This window comes from Rhinatrema bivittatum, chromosome 9, assembly GCF_901001135.1.
Source record: "Rhinatrema bivittatum chromosome 9, aRhiBiv1.1, whole genome shotgun sequence".
Lineage (NCBI taxonomy): Eukaryota > Metazoa > Chordata > Amphibia > Gymnophiona > Rhinatrematidae > Rhinatrema > Rhinatrema bivittatum.
This window is the reverse complement of record NC_042623.1, coordinates 136,782,915-136,805,848: the sequence shown is the minus strand read 5'-3', so window position 1 is coordinate 136,805,848 and position 22,934 is coordinate 136,782,915. Positions and strand designations below refer to the sequence as shown.

Below are 22,934 nucleotides of genomic sequence, written 5' to 3'. Positions count from 1 at the left end.
AACTCCATACTTCCCTCTGAAAGTTGGTGAAGGTAGAATCCATTTTACACAGTCATTTATCTCTTACCTCGTCCTGTAGTTTTCTCCTCTGAACTCCTTAGTTTCCTCACAGTACCTGAATGGCACAAAATATACTCCTCTTCTCCCTTCCAGTAACAGAATAATACTCCTGTTACTCCTCTTCTCCATATCTCCAGTAGATATTCATGGACCCTCCTCTTCTCCATATCTCCAGTAGATATTCATGGATCCATCTCAACTCCTTTCTCCTGCCTCTCCTTTTTCTCCTCTGGATGGCTGTAAGTCATCCCCCTCCGGATACTGATGATCCACAGTTTCCTTCTCAGTGAAAGTTGTTAAATTACATGTGGGAGCTTTTTTTTTTTTTTTTGCATTTTTGATTGACTGTTGAAAATAAGTTATGAGGTTATTGTCATTTTTTAATCCAGATATATGAATTGTGTCATTGACAAATACTGAGTTTTGAAGAACCTGGCTATGATGGGATAGTCACATCACTTTTTTTGATTGATCATTTAATGTTTGATTTTTCAAAATGATTGTCTTTGAGGTTTGCACCTTTTTTTTAAACTCACTAATAAAAACTGGAGACATCATATCTGGTTTAAATGAAATAGGCCATGGTGGCTCCAACAGTGAGGAAAATGTGTTTGTATAAATTAGATAATAGATACTAAACTCTAGTGAAATGTTTTGTGTTCCCTGAAGCTGCTTGTTCAGCAAGCAAAATGTAGGCCACATCGGAACTCTAACTAATAAGTGGATCACAATTACAGAAAGGAATTTTCAATGGATATCTCGGTATAGTTTTTGTGGAAATCCATGGATATTGCTATTCAGGGCAGAAAGTGGAAGAAACTGCATACATTTTATCAGATAAGTAAATGGACTTTTTCTGAGCACTGATTGAGGTTGAGATGCACAATTAAAATGTTTATTGTTTTTCTTTGACCGATTACAAGGACACGAAGTCATGAAAAATTGAGGCATTTTTACAATGATTAAATATATGGCTGGCTGGAGTTTTCCTTTCCAATTCTTTTCTTTTTTTTTTTAATGATGTGTAACCCCCTTTTGGGGCACATAAAACTGAATGTCTGATGCTTGTTTGGGAGCTAAACAGTAGACTCTGTGAGTTCAGAAACAATATTGTAGCAGAGCAGATGGTGCAGTGGAACTGGCACAGAGGCAAGGATTGTATTCCTCGAGCTGGGTAGGGAAAGATCTTCAGAGCACTCCTTTCCCCTTTAGTGACCCCTCTGACTGCACCCCTCAAAATCCAACTCACTGTCACTGAAAGATGCCGCCCACAAACCCACACCTTAGAATAAAGGAGGGTCTTACTCAAAAGCTATTTTCCACAAAATAAAACTTTAATTTCTGTGGTATCTAGCAATCACAGATTAACAATATTAAAATTCACTGATTAAATCAGGATTCACTGGCTCACAGCATTAATGCTGCAGCAACATCAACAACAAAACACTCTTCCTCCAAATTGCAGGTTAATTAAACTTTTAGGTTATCTGACTTATTTAAATAAGAATGTCTCAGGTTCATATAAAGGAGCAGAATGTTTACACCTTTTAGAGGTAAATAAGAGTTCTTATAGCAGCACAAAATATACAATGGTTTTATATATGGTTCATATTATTTTAAGTTTGTGGCTTAACAAAGTAAATCACTCTTGTTGCAGTGGTCTTGAAAGACTTTGTCTAGCTCAAAGTTAACTTCACATCTCAAACACATTGCCAATGAACTTCTCAGTTTAAAATAGTAATTTAGTCAATTAATCTTATGCTGATTAGGGACAGTGTCAATCTCTCTCACTCTCCACTGCAATCAGGTTGTCCTTCTGGTGAGTCCAGTCCAGGGACCTGTCTTAGCACGGGAGGCAGCCAGCTGGACTCCTGGTGGGCAAACGACAGGTTAACACCATCGTCTCAAGGCAAGAGACCCAGAATTTACAGAAGCCTTTGCAGGAACTGCAAAGGACTTGTACAAAGATGAGACTGGCAAGTATTCCAAAATTAATGGAGCAGGGCTGGGCTGAGCTGAAAGTCCAGTCTCTGTGTTTGAAATTCTGTGTGTACGAACAGTTCCAAAATCTGTAAATCCAAAGTCTTTTTCTTCATCAGGATTTCAGGCATATGCATAGGATCCAAAAGTTGATATTGGTTGGAAATTACCAATATCGGCATAGGATTGGTGGGTTTCCAATGACTTCTTAGCTGGTACATGTATTCAGATTCTCATGTGGATGATAACGAGAGTTGGAAGACATCTGGTGAACAATACTGGGCCTCTTCACTGGACACAAAGCTTGTCAAGGCCACAAAAATTCAGTAAGGTTATATACAGTGGTACCAGCTAAATTATAATGCAAAGGCAGATTGCTTGATATGGAGAACAATGGCAGCTCCTTCTCCTCAGTGCAGGTCTCACAGGCCTTTACATTAAAACTGCAGGGGCCAAAATGGCTCTACTTCCATCTTGTGTTGCTCGGGCCTGCACAGTTTGGTTCAATTGCTCAATCCTTTTTAGGGTAACTGGCTTGTTCCTACAAAATCTCCACTTGAATAGCATAGTACAATAAATACCTCCCATTCTTCCTTGGTTTAGAAGAGATTCAGTATTCGCATCTCCTCACAGAATTCTTCTCAGTCATAGTCTGATCAGTACAGGTCTCTCACTTCTTTAGGAGTTTCACAAGGCTATTGTGGTCCATATCCCTCCCTGGGTTCCTACCGGACACCATCCAGGATCCCAACAATATTTAATTTGCCTCCCATGACTTTGCCTAGCTTGATTGAATAGATCAGTTGCCCTCCAAGGAACTGTGAAGCTCCCCACTGAACTCTCGTAGCGCTGCAACAGGAACCACAATTCATGCTCTGCACACCATCTTATAGTGAACTAAAAAAAAAGCTCCCCCTTGCTTTCCCTCATATCAATTTCTTAAAGGAATATACCAAATCCCCTTAATAGACCACTGCCATAATGACTTAGCACTATAGTTCACAGCTAGCGGCTAAGTAAGTGTCATCCATAGACTTTCTTTAAGGACCACTTTCTGATGATTTGGATCTCGTTTAGGACTCCCAACACATAATTATTGAATTTTTTTAAATCAATTACTAAAATCATTAAGCAATATTTTATGAAAAGTGGGAGACTGTGAATTATGCCAGAAAACTGCCAAAATGCATAATGAGATAAATTCAGGCTTGTTTTTCCTAGCTAAGCAGGTGCTGCTGCATGTCGGAAACCTTGAGCCAGCCAGCAATCTCCACCCCCCCCTCCCCCCCCCCCAGTCAGCCTGGGAAGCCAGGTGCTGGGCCTGCAGTTGGAACATGGCTCTCCTGCACTACCATTTTGTATTGACTACTAGCCTCTGAAGCCAAAGGGCTTTTTGAAAAACAGATTATTTATTTTTTTATTATTTGTTTATTGCAAAAACAAATTTAAAAAAACCCAAACAAAACTCTGTACTTGATAGGAAAAAAAAAAAGGGTTGTTTTAATTTAATTTTGGATTTCTATTCTGACTTTTGTGGGTAGGCAGCCACTTCAAAGTGGATTACAATAAGGTGAAGGGTACATTTTTACACGTTAGGCGGTCACATTAATACAATAAATGAAATAAAAACAAAGACGGTAATGACTTGGCAAACTGCTCTCCTGAAGGATAGCTGGAAGTCAAGGTAAAACTGGGGGTTTATGTTCAGAGGGCTGCCACTTATTGCCTGAAGTCTGTTGGCCTGTGACTTAATAATATGAGCCATGGGAAGTGGGGGATTTTGTTTAGTCTGTGGCTTGGCTGGCTAATCAGGTTCTGAGCTGGCAATGGAATGCCAAGTACTCAGCGCCTCTCCGTGTACAAGCCCTAGGATTTCAGCCGCTGATCATGTGATTCTGTTGTATCTATTTACTGATAATTATTGGTTTACTATGTTTGATATCTACGCTGTACTATGTTATTTCACTTATTTATTGTTATTTAACAGTATGTGATATTTTATCTGTATTTTACATTGATCTGGGTGTGCTAGGAAGGAGCGACTCTCAGCATTCGATAAATAAACAAGCAAACTACAAAACAAGGAAGTGGGTCACTCATACCTTCTTCATTGATGGTTTTTACACACTGTTTGAAGTATCAAGGAAAAAATGCCTCAGAAGCATAGCTGAGCAGAGTGCTGGCGGGTGCAAGCCCTTTCAGCGCTGGCAGTACGGGAGGCTTGCTGGTCCTTGCCTTTTCTCTTCGTTTGTGCACTGGGCACCGGCTGACTGCATTCCTCTTTCTTCAGCTGCAGCTGTTTGGCTCAGGAACACCACGCATGCCAGTTAACAGCGTTCTCTGGTGGGCACCAGCAGGAAGGACACACCTATAAAACCTGAACGGGCTGCCTGGGGCATTCTTGAAATGTTCTTTGCCTGTGCCAGGCTTGCTGCATCTGTGGAAGAATACAAATAAAGGTTAATAAAATAATACATGAAGGTGATACCTTTTTGTTGGACTGACTTAATACGTTTCTTGACCAGCTTTCAGGAGCTAATACTCCCTTCCTCTGGTCGGAATGGAATAAACAAAAGAAAACATTACCAGAACATATAAATGAATAAAAAAGGTATTCTAGTGATAATGTGAAGGGGAAGCTGTGTGTGTGTGTGTGTGTGGGGGGGGGGGGGGGGGGGGAGTTTGAGAGGGTTTAATGGGTGATAGTATAAAGACTCATAATGAGATAAGAAACCTAAGTCTGTCTAGCTCTTTCTTCTCAGTTCCCAAGTGTCTGATCATTTTAACTTCCAAAGACTTATGTTCCTATATTTTTCTAAAGTTGTTTTTAATTATCCTGATAAGGTCAGTGATGCAGTGGTCTGATTTCAAAAAGTGCTCCCTAATTGAGATGTCACCCAATGGTGCTATCTGATCTTGTGTATGTGTGAATTGACTGCCTTTAATGTCTGGCATGTCTCACCACTTTAGCATGCTTCTTCACATTTTCAGCATTGCATTATATGTACTACAATAGAGAAGGAGCACGAGTAGGATCCCCTTATGTGGAAGGTTTTTCTCATGTGGGGTCCTGTGATATATGCGGGGAATAGTTTATTACATTGCAGGGATATGTGCAAATTTTTTTTTTTTTAATCTATTTTCTGGTTATGTCATCGCTTGCTCATTTTATTCTGATCTGTATATTTGCTCTCAAACGCTAGTCAAGAAATGAATTGAATCCAATAAAAAGGTATCACCTTATATATCTTTTGTTTTTATTTGTTAACCTTTATTTCTGTGCAGTCAAGTAGACTAACATGACAACCACACTACTCCTGGAAGAAGCCATACTATGTAGGATATGCCCTCTTGTGGGGAAATTTGTGAGGCATGATATTGGATACATGTATGGCCGGAAATAGAAAAATATAATTTTCATCCTCTTGCTTTATGGTTCAAATTGTAGCATTATCAGCATACCTGGGAACTTTTTATTTCAAGTCACCCTGAGATTGTCATGGATTAGTAGGGATGGGTCACACAAACTCTCTTCTCTCTCATACACTTGCACGCATTCATTCTAAATCGCATGTTCCTTCTCTCTCTCTCTCACATGCTCACACACAGACATGCTTCCTTTCATATAGATATGCACTCGTTCATTCTCTCTCACATGTTCCCTCTTTCTCTCTCTCACACACACGCTCCCTCTCTCTCTCATGCACACATTCATACCCACCCACACATGCTCCCTCTCTCACACATACACATCCATGCTCCCTCTCTCACACATACACACCCATGCTCTCTTACATACACACACACAAACACACATACACTTTCCCTCTTTCTCTTACGCATTTGCTTTCACACACATAGAATCTCACACAGGATGCTGGTGAGATCCATGCTCCAAAACCCTGTGGTGTTTGGAGCATGGCAGGTTGAAGCATGATGTATCAGGTCCTAATGTTAGTGGTTGGAACATGACAGGAGGAAGCAGACTGTGTCAGACCCAAGTGCTGGTGGTTGGAGCATGGCAGGCTGACAAAGTCAGTGAATGTAGGCCTCAGTAGTGATGATCGGAGCATGGGAGGAGGAAGCAGGATGTCTCTGACTCCAATGATGGTGGTTGTTGAGCATGGCAGGAGGAAGCAGGATGTATCTGGCTCCAGTGGTTGGAGCATGGCAGGAGATCGTAGGATATGTCTTGCCCCACTGGTGGTGGTTGGACCATGGCAGGAGGAAGCAGGATGTGTCAGACCCCACCGATGGTGGATGTGGCAAGGTATGCTAAAGCAGAATGTGTCAGATTTTAGTGGTGTTGGTTGGAGACATCATAGACAGAAACAGAAGGTGTCAGGCCCCTGTGAATGTGCTTGTGGCAAGGCAGGCTGAAGTAGGAAGTATAAGGTCTCTGTGATGATGATTGGGGACATAGAAGGCTGAAACAGGAGGTGTCAGACCCCTGTGATGGTGGATTTGGACATGGCAGGATGTTGCAGGAAGTATCAGGACCCTGTAATGGTGATTGGGGACATGGCATGCTGAAGCAGGAAGTGTCAAGCCCCAGTGGTAGTGGTGGAAGCATGGCAGTATGAAGGATGCTCTTGCCCCTGTGGTGATGGTTGGAGCATGACAGGAGGAAGCAGGATGTATCAGGCTCAATGGTGGTGGTTGGGGACATTACAGGCTAAAGCAGGAAGTGTCAGGCCCCTATGATGGTGGTTGGGGCATGGCGGGCTGAGATAGTAAATGTCAGGTCCCTCTGGTGGTGGGTGGCACAGGTGGGAAAAGGCAGGCTGAAGCAGGAAGTGTCAGGCCCTGTGATGGTGATTGAGGAACAACAGGCTGTGTCAACCCCAGTGGTGGTGGTTGGGGACAAGGCAGGCTGAAGCAGGAAATAGCAGACATTTGTGATGGTGACATGGCAGGATAAAGCAGGAAGACTATGTCCCCTGTGCTGGTGGTTGGGATAAGGCAGACTAAATCAGGAAGTGTCAGGCCACTGTAGTGGTTGGGGAAATGGCAGGTTGAAGCAGGATGTGTCAGACTCCAGTGGTAGTTGTTTGGGACATGGCAGGCTGAATCAGGAAGTGTCAAGTCCATATGATGGTAATTGAGGCAAGTCAGGTTGAAGCAGGATATGTCAGGCCCCAGTGGTGGTGTTGAGGACACAACAGGAATCGTGATTCAGTGATTTTCAGCTCTTAGACTGACATCTCGGGCCTAGGATTCACCAGCAGTATGTACGAAGAAGTGTGGCCCAACTGGTGATGTTGGGGTTATGGCAGTCAGTGGATGTTGCTGAATGCTGAATGTATGCCCCATTGCTAGTATATGAGTTGCAGCAGGCAGACAGCAGAGCAGCAACAAGGCCTTCAAATTGTTTTCATTTATTTTGCCATTCACATGGCAAATTTGGAAACCAAAGCAAAGGCAGATCAATTACTAGTGTAACCCCACCTTTGGGAGCAGGCTAAGCTCCAGCAGGACCATAAAAAAATGATGTTGTCTCTTCAGGGCTGGAACCCTGGCTAGCTGGTCCAATCTCTTTTCTACTCAAGATATGAGTTCTTTATTGGGTGGGGGAAAAGTTTCCTTTCAGGGCTTCGAGTGCTAAAGGTGGTGTGTAGTGCTTTATATCCCTGGGAGAGGGGCACACGCTGGTATGAATTCCAGTGTGAGCTTTAAGTACCAAAACTCTCTCTAGCATCAAAGAAGTGTTCAAACATAAGGTTTACTGATAGATAAGCATTTGTGAAATGGCACAAATGATTTGCTCTTTAGCACAACAGGAAAGTGACTTTGAAACAGTTCCTTCCCTCAATCTGTGCATGAGTCTTCATTTCAGGGACTTGGGGTATCTCCCCACTCCAGGATGTGGGAAAAGTGAAGACCCTATGTGGACAAGGTACCTTTTATTTTGGAAGGGATCCCCCCTCAAACCCTGAATAAAAATGGGCAAGAGCAGTCTTGGCACAGAGGATTGAAATTCACCTTTCTCTCCTCAGGGGTGAAGACTCTGGCTAGTGGACCTCAACGATCTTAAATGTCTCTTTACTCACAGTTAGTTGATTCTGTATTGTTCCTTCTATTGGGATCCCTGAAGGGTGGAATCTAAGATGGAACAAGTAGCTCCAAAGGTCCTGCTGATGGGTAGGAAGAGAGGCAGCTAAAACCTCCTCCCAGATCTTTCAGCGAAACCTCTTCCCCAAAAATACAGCAAACACCAGAAGGTCCTGGCCTCGGATTACCACCTTCCTCTGTCCTCATAGTAGTATGGAGGGGAAGGTCTTCCCTAACCTACATAACCCCCAAAATTGGGATCCCCATTCCCTGAGTCCAGATGGTGTTCAGGTCTCTCCAGGCTTCCTACCAAGAAAAGTGTCAAAACCCCCAAAATAAACACACGATGCAGTCTTTCTCCCATCAGGGAGTGGATGGGCAGAAAAACACCCAGACCTGACTTACAGCTGTTGTGCCCGTCGGTCGCAGACGGCTGCGACCTCTGCTGCTCACCTCTCTTTTTTCCCTGCACCAGCGATTCTCAGAGCCATGGCAGCCTCAGCCTGCAAAGGCCGTCTTCCCTCACCCGGGATCGCCCACGCCAGGGATGGCGTGGGCGATCCCGTTCACCATCTTGACTCGGGGATTACCTAGGGCATGTGCGCGCACGCCAGGCCCTCTCTTATTCACGTCATGGCGGGAACCTCGGGGGCGTCCCTTCCACATGACGTCACCCGCCAGTGTATTTAATCCATCCAGCCTATGTTTCCTACGAGTTAGCAAGGACTTCCTTCCTGCTTATTCCACTCCTCTTGGAGACGCTTCGCTTCGCTACTTTGAACTCGTTCCTGAACTCCTGGACTTAGAACGCCTTAGGTACCAGCTCCTCGGGGGCCTTGTCACGTTCTGGCTATCCGCTCCTCGGAGGGCCTTCCTGCCTGGAGTATCCATCTTGCTGACTGAACCACCGGTGTACCCCGTGCCTCAGGCCACTACCATGCTCATCTCAGCTACCTTCATCTACCTTCCTCTGCTGACCTCCTGCACCTCTCTGAACTACCACTTGCTGATTCTCGGTGTACCCCGCGCTGCGGGCCACTACCGGATCTACCCTGAGAGGTGTGTCATCGGGAGAGGAGTTCCTGGCGTACCCCCCTCTGTGGGCTACTACCAGGGATATCATCATTGAGCAACCTTACTACTCTGGACTGTGTCTTCATTCCACTCGGTGGGTATTTGCCAAATTCCAGTCTAATAAAGTCTCTTACTTCTGTGTCTGTCTCAGCTGAGGCCATGCCTATCGTAGTGAGTCCCCACAGGACTCCTCCTTGTGGGTGGAGTCAGCTCTCACTACGATCCAGGGTCCACAACCATACCAGATTATAACAACAGCTAACAGTTGGTTTTGCCCAGAGACCAAACTGAGTAGGCCCTAAAAAGTAATTCAGGAAAAATCACACCCTTCTAACGCTGAAACTAAGCACACTGCCCCCAGAGCTATCAGTGGAGAGCTGCTATAAAACCTCTCAAAGGGGATGGCCATTCCAGCTCCCTCAAAGGGAGAGGCTGCATATGAATGGAACCACTCCTAAATATTTCTCACAACACAAACTGCTTTTAGATGGAATTACCCAGGGCTGATTGGTAACAGATCTGAGTGTCGTTTACACTAATTTTTCCATCAAGTGTGGTGACAGCCTTGAGTGATGAGGGCTCACAATGTTCTCCATCATTGAAAAGACTCTTTTGCTGGGTACACTAGTAGGTGGGCAAGAGAGAGTGCCAAGCCACTCTAGCTATGTCTGGCCTGACTTGTGAGCCCAATAAACCAGCACATCTGTGTCCATGTCCTCAATGGTTTCTGAGAGATAGTGTATCACAGAGATTTCTCCACATGTTTCCTTTGCTTGCGTTGGCTGTGTTTGTTTCTTCCCAGCTGCTTTCATGATCGCCTGTACCAGAAGTAAAGATTTTTTCCAGGCAACATGGCGTTGATGTTTTACAGTGTAGGAGGGAGTACTAGGTGTCAATGACAAGGTGCTGCTCTGACTTGCAATACTGTCTGAAATACCCACTGATGATGTTTTTAACTCTGCTACGTACCTTCTCTGCTTCAGCTTCTGACGCAGACCTCACAGACCTTCTCTTTCAGCATGTTCTTCATATGTATCAGATTATTGGCCTGAAGGTCGAGTCTCCCTTTCACTTGGGGATCACATAATGTAGTAAGCATGTATGTGGAGTTTTTAGTGAGAGATCCTAGTCTGTCACCTGCTTTTGCAAGGAGTCCAGACAGTGCAGCACCTCAGCTCCCATTTCCTCTTCCTGTTGAAAGCCCTCCAACTTTTCTTCCAGCATGTTTACTATAGGGATAAACTCATCCAAAGTGGTACTTCTGGTACTCAGTGCCTCTGTGGCATCCTTAAAGGGCCTCAGGATTTTCACCAGCTGCCTCATGACTGACCAATCATAATGCCCTAGAGGACACTGCACACCCATCTCCATTTCCCGAGACAGATCATGAAGGGGTGCCTGCTGCACTACTACCCTTTGCAGCATCATGTAGGTGGAATTCCAGCAGGTGCCCACATGTTTAATGAGACGCTTGTGAGGCATCTCCAAATTATCCTACTTTTCATGGAGAAGCTGCCCCACTTCACACTTCTGTGAATGTGCTCATCTATTCTTCTGCACTTGTCTATTAACTCATGCAGGTAGACATTCTCTGGATCCTTGCACTCCAGCCCGAGACCTCCCTCACTGCTAGGTGCAGAGTGTGAGCAAAGCATCGTACACCCTAATATCCCCTGTCAGTTATTACCTTTAACATATATATAGTACCTGAACGTAATCCGCTTTGATGTACACTTTGAAGTGCGGAAAAGTGGAATATAAAAATCTGAATAAAATAAATAAAATTTGCGCCATTGTCTGTGTTTCCACTTCTGGCTCTCTGGTCCGGCTGCCAGCCTTCCAGCATCTCTCTGATGGCTGCTAAAATACTGGCCGAGGTATGGGCCATGTCCGCCAGGTGGCTGTGCAGCATAGCCACCTGCAGCCTGATACTCCATATCCTGTGGAGCTGCTGTCTGGCCCTACCTCAGCCAGATCCCACTAGTGTGCTGTCACAGAGAGGAAAGCGTGTGAAGCATTTGTAGCTGTCCAGATGTGGCTAGTAAAATGCACTTTGCTCCCCTCTGCCTTGGCCAGCAGCACCTGGATGCCATTATGGCACTGATTGTACAGACTGGGGATGAACTTTCTACTAAAGGTGGTCCTGGAGGGCACTCTGTAGTTTGGTACTCAGATCTGCAGCTAACGCTTGAAACCCACATTCTGCACTACTTGCAGGGGCTGATCATCTAAAAGCAATCATTTCACTAATGCTGTTGGTCACCACTTTGGTTGCTGCCTGCGTCTTTCCCCAGGATAGTGCAACCAAACACCTCCCCATTTCCTTCATTGTGAGCTGTCATGTATGATGTGTAGCGGGGACTGCTGGTGCTGGCCTGCCACCTAACTGGTGGAAGGTGTTGCAAACGTCCCTTCCCGACGGCTTCACTCCGCCTACCTTTCTTTCTTTGCACCTCCTCTCGCTTTGGATGGACGCCTGGCTGCTACAGCGTCTGCCTGCCATCCTCTCCGGCGTCCCCGGACCGGCTTGGGCGCTGCCTCCCGCCATGCTCCGCTGGTACCTAAGGGCACACGCGCCGCGTGAACCACAGCGGCGTCCCTCTGTGATGACATCACGCTGCCCAGATATTTAAAGCCTATGATGTTTGCTAGCCTTTGAGTTAGCAAGGGATATCTTACGGATGGGATTCGCTCTCCGTACCCAGCTACTCTGTCTCTCCAATCTTCCATTGGACTCTTAACACTAACGGGGTACCCTCTCCTCGGGGGCCTCACTTGCTTTTCAGGTCGCTATCAGGAAACCGGTACTCGCTCCTCGAGGCCCATGTTCCCTGACTTGCTGCCTGCTCCTACCCTCTCTTCTGCCTGGAAGGATTCGCTATCTTCAACACCAGTGAGTACTACCATCTTCACCTCAGAGCTGTTCCCTGGAACCAGGTACTCACTCCTCGAGGGCCTACCTCCGTTCCAGCCCTGGTGCCATCTCCTACGTGGAACCGCTGTGTGAGTACATTGCCTTCAAGCCTCTCAGCTCTCAGGGATCAGGTACTCACTCCTCGAGGGCCTGCTCTCCCTATCCTGGGGTTCTCCATACTGGGGCTTGTGCTTATTCCACTGTACTCATTATTCTCAGTTCTTTCCACTACAGCACTGCTACCGGAGGAGTCGCTGTTCCAGCGCCTGAGGGACACTAGCCCAGCCGGGCTACTTCAACTGCTCACTACTGCCACCTCTGGTGGCTTCATCACATTGTCTAATATATGTGTTTGTGTGTCCTAAGCTGAGCCTGACCTGTGGCCCCTCACGGGACTTCCCCCGTGGGCGTGGTCAGCTGCCACAGTGTCCAAGGGTCCACCCAAACCTCACTAATTATAACAGAAGGAGCTGAGGACATTGAACAGCTTGAGGAACACTCATCCCCCTTTGAAACAGTGTCCTCTGGATTGAATAATGGGTACCCTGACTACTGCTACTGCCATCCCCATCTGAATATTGAAGTGGATGCTGCTTCAACAGGTGATGTACTATCCCAGAATTGCTTAACTGGACCAATTGCTTGTCTTGGCTAATGTGTTTGGCACAATAATTGCACCCAGCAAAGCATGGATCCTTCCTAATTTGAAAGCGTCTCCAAATCAAAGATGTCTTCTTTTACAATTCCTTGTCTATGTCTGCATCCTTGGGGGTGGATTATGCTAGCACTGAAGTAGAGGTTGAGGCGAATATACCCTGAGAAACACTGGCACTTATCCTCTGTTCCTGTACTGTCACCTCCTCTCCATCACCAACCTCAACTACTGCCTCATTCTCCTCCATCAATGAAGTGGAAGCTAAGACACTGCTAATTAATCCTCCAAAACTAGGGTCTTCAGCTAACAGCTCTTCCAACTCCATAAATGGGAATTCTTTAAAAAGGAGATTCTGGAGAAGAAGTGACATCACCAGGAGAGATGGTGGCTTAGGTCCTTTGCTCCTTCCCCGACCCAACTATTTTTAGCAAACACAGCACTCCAAACTCTTCGCGATCTCCCACAAATGGCAGTGGGCGTGTGAGAAGGCTCCATGATGTCGCTAAAAAAAAAAACCAGCCAGATATAGATATCGCTAAAACCAGACAGTTGAGATTTTTCAAGATCTGCCACCCATTACCATCAGGAAACACAGGGAATTCAAACACATAATCACAGTATTGAAAAAAGAAGCTGTGAGTTATTGCTGGCTTTTCCCTTTTGGACTGTCTTTTACTATTCATGGTAAAATGGCGAGAGTTAAGAAGGTGTGGCGGTGGCGATATTCCTGCACGAAGCGGGAGTGATGGTGTCTAGTGAGGATCAGCATATTGATTAGAGTCTGAGGAAGAGGAGGACTGACCAACCACAGTGGCAGAAGGTCCCAGACACTGGCAGACGACTATGGAGGCAACTGAGGAGTCCCTCGTCACCTGGATCAGTAAGTGTTTGACTCAGGGACCAGGACTATGTGTTTGTGGTCCTTTGATATGTATTCTGAGAGCCACTGGGTGCCTATTTCGAGCTGTTAAGGACTTACGGCTGAGTTGCCCTAATAATTATTGAAGGCAGCTTTCAGTTTTAAAGTTGGAGATGTTACAAAGTTTTACATGCTTTCTTGGGGTCTCTCTCTAATAGAGGTTCATAAGGTTCGTTTTTTCTGGAGGATGTAGGGGTGTCTGATTTTGGGTCTCATCTTGCTGGGGCTCATTCTTCATAATGGGGGATAATAACCAATATTGGCAGTGGTGTTCACTTGGTAGAGCATGGGTTGGGGACAATGGGTTGGGAGGGAGGAGGGGAAAGAGAATAGGGATTGTTAGCTGGGGTTGGGCGGGTCAGGTATGGGCAGGTGGGAGTCTTAGTAGAGAGCTGTCTAACCCTGGGGTGTGCCTTGTGGGTGGTATTGGGTCTTGCATGTGTGATGTTGGGTGGAGAGTGTCTTCCTAATGGTGAGGTTAAAAATAATGTCTCCGAATGTTAGTTTTAAATTCTCCCCAAAAGAGAAAAATCTTAGCAAGGGAGTCAGAGTCCAAAATTTTCCTATGCAATATTTTGCGCCTGCTACGAAGGATAATAAGTATGGCGGCATGTGGATTTTGGTCTCTAAATAGTTGGTAGTGGATGTGAAGGTGGTGGTCAGAAACACCATGGGGAGATTTTTGATATTAAAAGCATATAAGGCTGGTCACGTGATGCGGACGTGTTCTGAGGAGCTCTCCGAAAAACCATTTCATTGCTGTTCCAACCCTCCTGACATCGCAAAACTTAGACCCCACGCAGGGTATATGTCAATCACTTCATATATGCAAAAGTCTCCCTCCGGTATGCCCTTAAGGACTGGTAAGGACAAAGAAAAACTGAAGTCGACAGACCCCAAAATGGTGGCCACGCTGGAAACACCGAGCAATCAGAACAACAGCCATTCCATAGCAGAAGATCTCAAAGCAGCAGTGCTGAAGGCCCTGGACGCTAAGCTAGCGGCTATCTCATCACAGATTGCGGAGATACAAATGACGCTGGCAGACATAATCCCAAGATTTGACCAAGTGGAGGGCTGAGTAGCAGTACTTGAAGATGACCAACCAGTGACTACGGCCAAACTCCTAGCGCTTGAAAAGACAGTAGAGGCCCAAGCCTCTAAGTTAGATGACCTGGAAAACTGAACACGCCGGTCTAACTTGCGCTTCACTGGCCTTCCAGAGGACACTGCTGACCAAAATCTTAGCACCTTTCTGGAATCTTGGTTACCGGAGGCGTTACAACTATCAACACCCCAGGTCCTCCAGGTGGAAAGGGCATACTGGCTGGACCCCCGGAAGGAGCGGGATCCAAGGCCCAGAGTGGTAATAGCAAACGGGCCGATACAGTAAAAGTCACGCGCGATTCTGTATTCAAATGAGGGCCCGCAGCAAAAAGAGGCGCGTCCCTAGCGCCTCTTTTTGGACAGGAGCGGCGGCTGTCAGCGGGTTTGACAGCCGATGCTCAATTTTGCCGGCGTCAGTTCTCAAACCCGCTGACAGCCACGGGTTCGGAAACTGGACGCTGGCAAAGTTGAGCGTCCGGTTTTCAACCTGCGAGCCAAGGGCTGATTTTTTTTTTAACTTTTTTTTAACTTTTGGGACTTTTGGTACCTCTGACTTAATATCGCCATGATATTAAGTCAGAGGGTGCACAGAAAAGCAGTTTTTACTGCTTTTCTGTGCACTTTCCTGGTGCCCGGAGAAATTAACGCCTACCTTTGGGTAGGCGCTAATTTCTGAAAGTACAATGTGCAGCTTGACTGCGCATTTTGCTTTCTGAATCGCGCGGGAATACCTAATAGGGCCATCAACATGCATTTGCATGTTGCGGGCGCTATTAGGTTCGGGGGGGTTGGACGCACGTTTTTGACGCACTATTACCCCTTACTGAATAAGAGGTAAAGCTAGCACGTCAAAAACGCGCGTCCAATCGGGAGTTAACGGAGCGCACTGTACTGTATCGGCCTGAATGTTACTTAACTATGCCCACAAGCAACTCATTTTATAAGCCTATCGCAATGCTCAGGAACTTACTTATAAAACTACAAAGGTACGCATCTTTCAAGACTTCTCTGCGCGAGTGCCAGCTATGCGTTATGGGTTCTCCCTGGTCTGCACCGCGCTCTTTGAAAAGAAAATTTAATTCTCCCTACAGTTTCCGGCGAAACTGGAGGTTTGGCATTTAGATCAGACAAAATTCTTTGACTCCATGACCGAAGCGACGAAATTCTTGGAACAGCTACATAACTAATCTTTACGATATGATGCATGCATCAGCGAGAATCATCCGTGCAGTCGAGACCGGCTGTCAGAGACAGATAACCCTAAGGAACTAATCTCCAGTTGGACCATTTTGTGTTTTTTCACCCCCTTAGGAGGTTTCTATCTTGTTCCCCTCTTGGTTTATGCTAAAATCACTAAAAACACACCTCTTTAAAGAAGCATTCACAGTTATAGACCAAGAACAGCTCGGTACATCAGAGAACACCTATATACCTGATATTCTTTACTTAGGTTTTCGGTTTCTTCGTCTTTTCTGACTGTTCTTGATTTTCATTGTAATTTTAAGAATAGGGAATATAGCATATGGCATTTTAAGATGCCATAAAAGTATAGGGTCTTACTACAGAAATTGTATTTCTCTGCAACTGTTATTTATTTTACTTCATTTATTTTAATTTTATCTTACTATAGTATATCTTACTAGCAACTGCACCCATTCTACGCCCGGGTGGCGTGCATTTTTATTGGCCCATATTCTCTTGTATGTAAGCGTTAGCTGAAAATGAAAAACAAAATTGTTTTCAGCCAGGGCAAGAGACGTGGAGGTACATTTGATAAAGCCACGGCTGGCTATGAGGTTAATTTATTTGGCGAAAACTTCTTTGTACATGACATTTTACCTACACACAGAAAGTAAACGTCACAGCGCTGAATGATTGACACTACCAAGTTGCAGGAAAGGTGATTCACCAATTGCTGGAAATGTATACGGATGACAGAATAGAATGAGGGACACACTACCCACGTTCCTGTACACAGTTGCGCCACGTTCCTCTCCTCAGCGGCGTTGGCGTGCAGCACCTACATACAGAGCAGGAGTGGAGGCGTGGCCGGATGAAGGAGGCTCCTCTGTCTGACACATTACCAAGCGCGATGTACGTGCCTCCAAGGCATCTATCGGCGGGCTGGGGAACATGCACTCTATACCGATTACTGACCAAGCGAGCACTGACAGACACACTACCAAGCCCGATATAGTATAGATTTTAGTTATACTTTTAGTTTTACTTTATTTTATGATTTGATTTTATTTTAATACTATTGTAAACCGTTTTGGTCAATTATACATTGTTAAAGACAGTATAGAAATGTCTTAAATAAATAAATAAATAAACTGGACTTACTAACAGCAATGGCAAGTGAGCCGCGGCATTAATGGGCAACATAGTGCAGGTCTCTCTCAGACCGAAGATTGAGATTTGGACTTCATATTCAGAGCTTCCGGCCATGTTGGGACTGCCAGTCCATTATCCATGGCTGTTTTGCCTTTAACACCGTGCTCTGAGAGATGTCTTGTGGAAAGGCCTCTGCACAGATGATAGGCCTGCTTGGTGATGCAGGTCTTTTGGTTTGGCTTTTACTATGTTGTTATATATGTACATATATATATATATATGTGTGTGTATATATATATATATATGTGTGTGTATATGTGTATGTGTATATGTATATACACACACACACACATATATATGTGTACACACACACTCACATATACAGACACATACACAAGATCTCTCTCTATCCCTCACACACAGACATGCTCACTCTCTCCCACACACATACAGAGGGTCACTCTCATGCACACTCTTTTTCCCACATACAAGCTCACTCTCTCTCTCGCATACACACACATGCAGGCTTTCTCTCGCTCTCTGACAAATGCAGGGTTTCTCCCCCAAACATATACACATAAGCTTTCTCACTCATACACACATATGCAGACTCTCTCTTTCTCTAACATTCACATACAAACACCCTCCGCATGCACGCACACACACACACACACACAGGTTCACTCTCTCTCTGATTCACACAGAGGCTCTCACAGACAAACATACACATGTAGGCTCTCTCTCTTTCTCCCTAACACACACACACAGGCTCTCTCTCTTATAAACTTAGGCTTTCATTCACACACAAGGTCTCTACCACACACACATATACACAGGCTTGCTCTCTTTCTCATACACACATAGACACACATATGCAGGCTCTTTCTCTAATTCACACAGAGGCTCTCACAGACAAACACACACATGCAGGCTCTCTCTCTCCCTAACAGACACACTGGCTCTCTTCCAGACACACACACACACACACACACTCTCTCTCTCTCACTCTATCCCACATACAAACACACACACAGGCTCTTTCTCTCTCTTATAAACTCAGGTTTTCATACACATACTCAGGCTTGCTCTCTCTCTCAAACACATAGACACACGCATGCAGGCTCACATTCACATCAAAGGGTCTGTTATGCTTCCCGACGGCAGCAAGCCGCCGCCGGGGCTGACCACTCACCGGGGCGGTGGACCGCGCCGCTCCCGGTAACCTCCTTCGTTGCCGCGGTCCCGCGGTGTTCTTGCCTCTGCCTCATCATGGCCGCGGCGTCTGCAGCTCTCCAACGCGCGCCTGACTCCGCCCCCTGCTGGTTCCCCTAGAGCCCCGCGCGCGCGGCTGAAGAATTATTTAAAGGAGCCACTACAGGAAATAGAGTGGCTCCTTCCTGTCAGCTCCTGCTGGCTAAGGGTATTTAAGGCAAGGTCTGCACCTCAGACCTTGCCTTGGCTTCTTGGCTCCCAGTGGTTCCTGTACCTGTTTCCTGCTCTGCTGTGATTGACTCCTGGACTGGCATTGACGTATCCTGGCTCTTGACTCCTGGACTGGCATTGGCGTATTCTGGCTCTTGACTCCTGGACCGGCATTGGCATATTCTGGCTCTCGATCCCTGGACCGGCTGAGGGATATTCTGGCTCTCGACCCCTGGACCGGCTGAGGGGTGTTTTGGCTCTCAATCCCTGGACCGGCTGAGGTGTTCTCTGGCTCCGACCTCTGAACCGGCTGCAGTGCTCCTGCAAATTCTCTTGTTTTGGACTGTGCCTATCCTGCTCCTATTCACGACCCGCTGGAGGCGCCAGCTATCGGAACTTCACGACCTGCTGGAGGCGCCAGCTCAGCTACCTGAACTACACGACCTGCTGGAGGCGCCAGCTACCTGAACTTCACGACCTGCTGGAGGCGCCAGCTATCTGGACTACACGACCTGCAGGAGGCGCCTGCATCCAGATCCTCTTCTGTTTCCACATAAGGTCTTGACGAGGCCTCGCCTTCCAGTGTCTGAACATCCGTTCTTCACTGGACCAAGGGTTCACACTCCGAAGCGCAACAGGGTCTCACTTACATATGATCTCTCTGCCTCACACATATAGGGTCTCTTTTCCAGGCTCATTCGCTCTTTCATATACAGGCTCATTCGCTCTTTCATATACAGACAGGCTCTCTTTCTCTCTCTCTCTCTCTCTCTCTCTCACACACACACACACATACACACATGCTCTCTTTCTCCCTAACACACACACACACACAAGATCTCACAGACAAATACACACATTCAGGCTCTCTCTTTCTCCCTAACACACTCACACATTCTCCCACCCACATACACATCCACAGGGTCTCTCTCCTACATAAAAGCTTTCTCTGTCTCTCATACATACAGAGGCTCTCTCTCTCACACACACGCATATATGCATACTCTCTCTATTTCTCTCTAACACACACACACAGGATCTCTCTTCCATACACAGGCTCTCTCTCTCTCTCTCTCTCTCTCTCTCATACACACAGAAGTAGGCTCTCCCCCTAACACACACATATACACACTCACACAAGCTCAGTGCATCCCCCTCTCTAATTGGCCTCTTCTTCAGTCACTATGGGATGAGCTCATCAGAAACCTGCCTGCCCTCCTCCATTCTTCAGTAGCCAGTGGGATAGGGTCCACTGGTAGCCACTGGCTCACGGGTCTTTTTTTTTTTTGGGGGGGGGGGCAATGCCACCTCACCCCACTTCAACCCCACCTTATCCATGGTCATGGTGTTTTGCACAGGCCATAAATGGCAGCTGGAGTCATGTTTAAACAACATAATCTCCTGCTGCTGCAGGGCAGCAGATGACATTGTTTCAAGGTGACTCCTGTGCCCCACTGGGGGTGGTGGGGAGGTAGCCCTGCAATGTCTTGCTCATCCTGGCTGCTGGTGGGATATGGTCTGGACGGGTGGCCCCGCAGCCTCCGCTGTACTTTGGTCACCAGTAGCCCTCTTGCTGCTGCTGCCCTGTGCAAGTGCATGGCTTGCCCAGTCAGTTGCACTAGCCCTGGCTCTAGGGATTTGCTGGAGTTGAATGTTGATTAGCTACTCCATATGGTACCATTACCAGGAGATCAAAGGAGAAATTCCATCATACCTGTTAATTTTCTTGCGTCCTGCTCGACCAGTCTAAACAAGTGGGTTTCACTCTGCCACCCAGTAGATCGAGACAGAAGGTACAGCCTAGTCTCTTGCCAATAACCTTCTGTCAAAGCAGGGGTGTGAGCCCCTAAACCAATAGTACCTTTACCTTTGCCAGGAGAAGGAAGTTTCTAACACTATCCCCTAGGCAAAAGAATAGAGGTGAGAAGCAAGAATAGAATAGATGACATAGAGTGGGTCCAGCTGCTTCCTTAAGGAGAAGATTACACTCCCTATTTCTCCTAAAGGATAGACAAGGAGAGAGAAATACATATGTGCAACCGCTGCGTTCCCATGCAAGTCCTGGACTGGTCTAGCAGACCTCAAGTAAAGGAAATTAACAGGTATGACAAATTTCTCCTTCCTTATCATTCTACTGGACCAGTCAAACAAGTGGGAATTACGCAAGCTTAGACGAGTCCAGGTGGGAGAAAAAAAAGGGCTGAACACAATCTGTCTTAGCTTGTAACTTCAGGAATGCATGGATGACCAGGTGGCTGCTTTACAGATATCCTTGTGAGCCACCACAAAGAGTTCTACCTATGCTGATGCCTGGCACCTTGTGGAAAGAGCATGGGGTACCTCAATCGCCTGCCAGACCTTCAGCAAGTATGACCATGTAATTACCCCCTTGATCCATCTGGCCAGAGTAGCCTGGGAAGTTGCTTTGCCCTTACGGGGGCCGTTGAGCAGTATGAATAGCCTGTCTGTTTTCTGAAAGAGATCCATCATCTTCAATATCTGAGAAGTATGCATCAGAAATCTGAAAGATGAAGCCTGCTCTGCTGCACCAATCCATGGAGACAGAGACTACTGGCAAGGACCCAGGCAGCATCTTCCTTTATCCAGTGATGATGTTGTGGAGAAAAAAAGTGTGTCCTCTGTCTCCATCAGCTGTGGGGAGGAGTAAAACCAACTTGTTTGGACAGGTCTAACAGGATGATAAGGAATGAACTGTTGGAGGCTAGATACCTGCTTATATCTGGTCGATGTTGAAGATTATTGCTATAATCATGTGGATCTACAAGTGGCTCAGCAGCCAGCTTCACAAGGCTCAAGTGAAGGCCTAAGCATTGAGCAATGCCTCCTGTGTAAGTACATATCTAAACATGGAGAGTAGAGGAGCAAGCAGGTATACCTGTTAAAAGTTTGGGGCCACCCATGACTGGCAGGAGAGATAAAAGGTCCACTGAAGCCAGAAAGAAATCTGCATGGACCAAAAAGCCCCCCTCTACACTTGAAATTGTCAATACTCTAAGCCGCCTAAGAGACTTAATTTGTAGAACATTTTATAATAGAAAGTTGTGCAAATACTGGACAAAAAAAGGTAGATATTACAGATGTTAACTTATAGGTTGTCACCTTGTAGCTGATTGATATAGTTCACTGTTTTCCTATCCCTCACAAATCTCCCAACCCACATACCTGTGGTTCATAGCTTGATGCTGAAATGTTCTTTCCTGTTTCTCCTTGGCAGAAACTCCTGGAGGGAACTTCAGGTTTCTCCTTTCTCTTGTAGATGGTATCCTTCCACTCTCCCAACCTCCTCCTAGAAGTCACAGGGACCATTTGATCTGAATGACCAAACATTTCTGCAAAAGGAGAAAAATCTTTCTTCTCCCCTCTCATGTGTAGGAATCACAACCATACCAAAAACATTCAAATATCACTGAGATCCACTTCATAACCAATTCCTAACCTACTCCGCAGAGGGTTGATGTCAATACTGAATAAAGAACAAGAAACTATAACAAAAATCCTTCTTATCCAACTTCAAATTAAAAATGTAACTAACATTAGGGGTTACCTGCTCCTATCTAGGCAGGAACCTACCACTGTAGGTGGGGGTGCTGGGCCGAAAATGATGCGTTCCTCTGCCCTACACTACTTGGTGCTTACCACTAGGCCAAATTCTAATGGAGATGAGCATAGGGTCTCTACACTAGTTTAAGTGATAGCCATATTAGCCAATGATGTAGTTTGCAGATGGAAAAGTTAATACAAATTTGGAAGAATTTCTGAACTCCCCCCCATAAAATAAAGCACAGCCATCAATGGAGCTCAATAGCAATTACCAATACTAGAATCTCCTACCTTGGAGACTAATAATTTCTGAATTAACTAAATTGTCAACTCCTCTGAGGGGAGTTTTACTTTTAGAACAAGCTCAAGATCGTGGTGACTTTTAATAGATCTATAGCAGACCTGCTAAGCGACTCCGTTTCTGGATGCAAACTTTAGATAAGTCCTGATTATCCGACTCCCATCCTATGATGAACCACTACGGAATATCACTTGACCCAAGTCACCCCGAACGGCCTGAGCCAGTCCTGTTTTGTCTCACCGCACACAGGTTAATGTAATACTACTGTTCTCAGAATCACTGCTACAGGCAAGCAAAGCGGCAAAAGCAGGACTGGGATAAGTCTGTTCAGGATGACCTGGCTGAGGTGGTAACAGCGCACCACACTGCACTGGATACATTTTCAAAACCAAGACTATCCCAAAGTCTCACTCGGTGGTAGCTGCGCTGGGGGAATGACTGTGAGGTAGAGCCTGGTGGCGCCGAGGCGCTGCAGCCCGGGTTCACTTCGCCTGCCAGCTTTGCACGGATTCAGCTCCGAGAGGCTGCAGTGACACCGCCCGGCCGCCGGGGGGCA

At 46.1% G+C, this 22,934-nt stretch overlaps 1 long non-coding RNA gene across 1 annotated transcript; it reads right to left on the bottom strand.

Moving 5' to 3' along the window:
• Nucleotides 1-1,065: 1,065 nt before the first annotated feature.
• On the bottom strand, nt 1,066-22,864 carry LOC115098535. Its single transcript, XR_003858548.1, has 4 exons — nt 22,790-22,864; nt 21,700-21,866; nt 4,143-4,477; nt 1,066-2,889 (listed from the first exon to the last, which is right to left on the bottom strand). It is a non-coding gene; the product is annotated as an uncharacterized LOC115098535 (long non-coding RNA).
• Between the last annotated feature and the right edge of the window lie 70 nt (nt 22,865-22,934).